This window comes from Diceros bicornis (assembly GCF_020826845.1).
Source record: "Diceros bicornis minor isolate mBicDic1 chromosome 13 unlocalized genomic scaffold, mDicBic1.mat.cur SUPER_13_unloc_1, whole genome shotgun sequence".
Taxonomy (NCBI): Eukaryota; Metazoa; Chordata; class Mammalia; order Perissodactyla; family Rhinocerotidae; genus Diceros; species Diceros bicornis.
In genome coordinates, this window is record NW_026690866.1 from 18,680,538 (window position 1) to 18,686,795 (window position 6,258).

Below are 6,258 nucleotides of genomic sequence, written 5' to 3' on the forward strand. Positions count from 1 at the left end.
ATTTAAAGCTTCATTTTGAAAATATCAGGAAATGTTACTTTAAAGCAGCAGGTGGATGACGTGCACCAGGTCAGTGAGGGAGCAACAAACAGAGACCTGTGTGCAGACAAGTCAGCCGCTTGATAATGCATGCTGGGATCTGTAGTTCTGGTTCCTTCCAAATTTTCTCTGTTCAGTTTCCTTGAGTTTTGAGCAAAAGAGTTGTATATTGCTGTACTTAAGTGTGTACGTGCTGTCATTCTAGTGGAACTCAGGTAGAACTAACATGGAGTAAAAGGTGAAATAATGGAAAAGCCCCTCACAGCATAGGTAAGACTGGAAATCATTCTCTTGGCTTTGCCCCCTCTCAGTCCCTGGCATTTGTTTGTGTCTACTGCGTGCTGTTCTGGGGTGGTCAAGATTGAATGAGTCAGAGAGTGCATGTGGAAGATGGCAGAGCCTCAAATCAGAAGGAGTACAGCTCATTGAAGAGACTGGAGGCTTCCCTCCTGGCCCTTGACCAAGATTGTTGAGGGAGGTAGGTACAAGTTTTCTGTGTTTAAGGTATAGTTATGGTTCTTTTGTGACCCAGTCTATTCTAACACTAATACATATTCAGTGGCAGAATGCAACCATCCTGACTGCACTGAGGGGTGGCACCAGGGAACATGTTAAGCTTCAGTGGGAGTGTGGAGGCTTGAAAGGGAAGAACACGTTGGGTAAGAGCAAAAAGCCACGTTTGGCTGAAGAGAACAGAGATAGAAGATGGAAAAGAAAGGGCTAGGTCATGGGAGCCCTCTATGCTAGGCGTAGTACCTGGGACTTGATCAGGCAGGTAACTGAGCAGAGGGAGTGTGTAGGTTGTTTGTTCATATGCTATTTAAACGGGTTCACTCAAAACCCACCCCACTCATGCTCCCCTGCCTTTTTCATTATAAGGATGATAAAGAAATGACAAGTAATAGGCTATACTGGAGTATATGAGGAAGCCATTTATTTGAAACTAATTTGGCCTGACCTTGTTTTTTCAAAAGGGCCTGAGGTGCCTGTAGAGCATGCATTGTAATCTGCTTTAAGAATTTACTATGTCCCGAAGACAAGAATGATTCCCCTAAAGGAAAAGATGCAACCTCTCCCAAATAAGCATTCCCTTCAGGATAAGCATATCTCCCTAAACTAAGAATTAATTACTGAGCTGCTGTGCTCACCTGTGACCACTCACCTTGTGACCACCAACCTGCTGTGTTCACTGACCTGCTGTGCCAGCAAAGCAGTCTCATGAAGGTTGTAAAAGGGACATTCCTGTCATATGTGATGTATGCTCTTTGTTCCAACACGGTGTATAAGCACTCTGTACACCCTGGGCAATAGTCCTCAGATATGGCTCATAATAAATTCACCCTAATTTTGATTTATAGACTGATGACGGATTATTTGTCTCCACAAGGGGTGGAGAATGAAACTTTCAACTTCCTAGCCTCCTTTGCTGCTGTTGGCCAATGAAACGTGGGTTGGGCTTTCTGAGGAGGGCTTCCCTTTTGGATAGAAAGGCCTTTGGCTTTTGCTCCTTCCATTTATTTGGGGCAGTGCCTGGAATGAGGATATGATGCCTTGGGATATAGCAGCCATTTTGTGACTTGGTGTCAGGTCAGAGGCACACATTAAGAACAGTAGGGAAGAAAAGGTACCCCGTTCCTTGAAGACAGGCTTAAGACAATAGCCCTAAACCAACCCCTCTGGACTTTTCACCTGAGAAAAATGAAGGGTGAAATGAAGGGAACCACAGCACCAAGGACTCAGCGTGGAAACCAGTAGCACAGTGTCTGTTACATCTGTGCTTAATAATGTGAATGATCATTAGAAATTCAATTACAGTGGGTGGCAAAAATTGCCCTGAAAGTGTTTTAAAGCCCTGACCTAGTTTCTGCTTGTGTCCACATAAGGTCTGTGGTAAAGCTGTCACTCACTGGCCCACTGTAGCTCCTAATCTGGGGCCAGTGACGGTAATCACACCCAGCTGTGCTCCTTGCTTTACAAACAACACCTTTTCTTTGACTTTTGAGGATTTTGGAATAGACTTTTTATGAATATGGCAGTTCCTTAATCAAGACCCACTCACGTACCTCTTTCTTGATGCAGCTGTCTTCAGCCTCCTTTTGTTCACAGATCTTTGACAATTATGCTTACTCTATGACAGCCGAAGTCACGTGGTATTGCAAAGATCGGCTCACCCCTCTGTACAGTCACCGGACTAGATTCGTTCAGAGCTAGGGACCGTATCATTTTTGCCCTTACATTCTGATCAGCTCATATTAAATGCATGAGTTATCTGTTTTTTCAGATCCTTTTAGTGTAGTCTGACCATATTACTGCTTTTTAACATTCTTGCAAGTTTCCATTGCTGATTTTCATCATTGTTCCTTCAAAATCATTCATCATATGATACTGAAACTCAGATCATGAGTTAAGCAACATTCTGAGGGAGACGTCAGCAAGATGGAGAAATACACAGTCCCAGCTCTCTTTTCCCCACAGACACAAACTTACCGGCAATATATGGACCAAAACACCTTTGTGAGGACTTCAGAAGTCACTAAACAATTTGCAGTACCCTAATTGAGAGCAAAGCTGAGAACACCCACCCTGAAGTGGGTCAGAAGAACCCTTTCATTTTACCCACGGCCACCTTTCCTTGAAGCGAGCACAGCACAGCCCTGCTCATGGTTTCTCCATCATGGGGAGTAGGGGAAAGAGGCGAGAGGAGAATTCATGCAAAGTTCTGTCTTTTGGAGGGCTGCCCGAAGACTGGTTTGTGTCTCACCTGACCTGAGTGCTGATGGAACTAGCATGGTCTGGCACCAGAGGGCCTGCATTGCCCCAGACAGAGGCCGGTGTGGCTCACCACCATCAGGAGAAGGTGCTTCATCCTCAGGAGGCAGGGAGGAATGTAGACCATGTGTCTTATGTGCCAGCTTTTTGGAGGGCTGCCATCGGGACTGGTTTCTATCTCACTTGATTTGGGGTGCTGCTGGGGAGCTGACATAATTTGGATGCCTGGGGGCCAATGAGAACAAAGGAGAGTGGAATGGCTTCCTGTTGCAGCACCAAAGAACCTGCAGTACTGCAGACAGACACCAGAGGGAGCAAGAGATTATGAGCGCCTGAAAGAGAAACTGGCCAACCTCTCCAATTGGCAAATTATGCACACAAGCCTAGAGAAGTCACATCCCGCCAAAAAGATTTCAGAGGACCTCACAATCTAGCACTGGGCTGATTGACGAAGGTCTTCCCCTGTATGAAGCAGCCCACAAAGACTGGAAGAGGTTGGCTGCTTCTTCAAATGCATAAAACTCAGCAAAACGTCAAAAAGTACACAAAGAAACAGAGAAACATGGCCCAAAGAAACAAATTAAATCTCCAGAAATCAACTCTAAATAAACAGTGAACTATGAATTACCTGACAAAGAATTCAAAATAATAGTTACAAAGAAACTCAAAGATCTACAAGAGAATGCTGATCGATAACTAAAGGAAATCAGGAAGAGTATTATGAATGGAATGAGAATATTAAACAGATGGGAACTATAAAAAGGAACCCAACAAATTCTGAAGCTGAAGAATACAATAACTAAATTGAAAAATTCACTAGAGGGGTTCAGTAGCAGACTTTATCAAATAGAAGAAAGAATCAACAAAGTTGAAGACAGATCATTTGAAATTATGCAGGCAGAGAGGCAAAAACCAAAAAGAATAAAGAGCAGTGAAGAGAGCCTAAGGTATTTACGAGACATTAGCAAATGGACCAATATAGGCATCATGGTACTTCCAGAAGGAAAGAGAAAGGGACAAAACGTTTCTATGAAGAAATAATGGCTGAAAACTTCCCAAATCTGTGGAAGGAAATGGACATCCAAATTCAAGAGTTAAGCAACATTCTACTAAACCTGATATATGAAGACTGATTAAAGTGAAACTTTTCTAATTCAAGGCCACTGTTAGTGGCCTTGAATTAGAAAAAATACTGCAGTGAGTTATCACATCCAAAGGAAAATTAACCCAGCTTGAAAACCAGGAATACAGGAAGGACTGAAGAGGAAAGGAAAGGATAATTTATAAATAAATATAAATGAATTTTATTTTGTGAAGTAATTCTAGAAATCTCTCTTGGAGATTAAAATATACGTAGAATAAAATGTATGAAAACAGTAATACAAATGTCAGGAATGTTAAAAATAGAATTGAAAGTGTTGAAGGTGTTAGCATTTGGGGGAGATGGTAAAAGTAATTATTCATATTAGACTGTATTAGGGATTCAGGATTTAACCATTAGTGCAATTAAAGATTTCTATATTCTTCCAAGTAATAAGTTTATAGAGGAAATAATGGAATAATAAGAGTTAAATCAACATCAATGAAGTAAAGAGAGTAAAGGAACATTAATTATTCAGGTCAAAGGGAAGGGAAAGAGTAAGACGGTTGAAATAATTACAAGTTTACCGGTAATTACACGAGATGTAAATGCACTAAATACTAATTTCTTGTTAATGGCTGTTTGATGTATTCTAGAGACTTGTTAATAAATATTTTGGACATTCTTTTATTGGTAAACGTTTGTACAGTCTCTATTTTTTCCTATTAAAACATAAGTGGTATGGACATTTTTGTACATATGAACTTTCATTCCCATTTTTACAAAGGTATCATTAGTGGAAGAAAAAGGAAACATTAAAATGTTGATGAAACTGCAAATACCACCTCCCCACACAATTGTATTAAATGTTTTCATATCAACAGTAGCTGACAGTGTCAATAACCCAACATTTTTTTTAGGTATAAATCTTTAGGAATCTCTCAAATCCCATTGATAAGAGATAGGATGTCTCCCCTGGATTATCCACTGATTGGATTATCCACTCCCTTCCTCAATAAAAGAGGAATCAGAGGCAGAAGTCCTTGCATTTTCCAGCATTCCACAGGCTGTCTGCACATCAGGAATGGTGTGAGCAGGACAACTCTGAAGCCATGGAGGAACCTGCATAGGCCTGTTTTCCAAGCCAGCCTATTCTGGTGAGTGTGGAATCCATATGGACGGCAAGAGTGTCCATTTGTACACTTTGTCCTTCTGTGAAACCTCTATAACTGAGCAGGCAGTAGCTCTTAAACAAGAAGATACCTTATTGAAAGTTGTTTCCTAGGTGTTAAGGTTTGTTAAGTGATGTTCACGGTATTGTACTTTTCTGTATAGGGAGTTTTCTTGGGATAATAGGCCAAACATTTGTTTTGTTTTGCTTTTAATCAACAACATCACTGGGAAGTGGACATAGTATTCAGCCCTGCACTGTTTACGCTGTTCCCATCTCTGGAAAACATTTTACCAACAATGTGATTGGTCTTTTATAAAAAATATTCAGTTCTGTGCTCAAATATCACCTCATAAGTTAGTCTTTCCCTAATATCTGCATCATCTAATTTTAGGTGGGCCGGCCCCTGTGGCATAGCAGTAAAGTGCTCACGCTCTTCTCCTGGCGGCCGGGGTTCGGATCCCAGGCGCGCACCAAGGCACCACTTGTCAGGCCCTGCTGGGGCAGCGTCCCATATAAAGTTGAGGAAGATGGGCACAGATGATAGTACAGGACCAGCCTTTCTCAGCAAAAAAAAAAAAAAGGAGGACTGGCATGGATGTTAGCTCAGGGCTAATCTTCCTCACAAGGTAAATAAATAAATGAAATAATTGTAGGTAATTTCTTTCCCCTTTATCCCTCCTTACTCTTCTTTTTCCATCCCTCCCTCGGTCTCTCTATCTCTGTGTAGCCCTTACTGTTTATTACAGGATGTAATTATACCTAACACTATATTAGATATTCATCCGTCTCTTTATTAACTCATTCCTCAAACCAAGATTAAAATAAACAGGTGAAGTGACTTTTTAAGTTAAATTCTGGATCATGGGTTTTAGTACATAACTTGACATATAATGGGTGTTCTATAAATGGGACGCACAAATAGTTTTCCCTCCAAACTGGGACATGTAGGAGAACGAAAGTGATGGTATGTTTTTTTTTGTTTTGTGAGGAGATAAGCCCTGGGCTAACATCTGCCAAGCCTCCTCTTTTTTTTTTTTTTTTTTTTTGCTGAGGAAGACTGGTCCTGGGCTAACATCCGTGCCCATCTTCCTCCACATTATACGGGACACCGCCACAGCATGGCTTGCCAAGCAGTGCGTCAGTGCGTGCCTGGGATCCGGACCGGCAAATCCAGGACAACTGCAGCAGAGCAAGT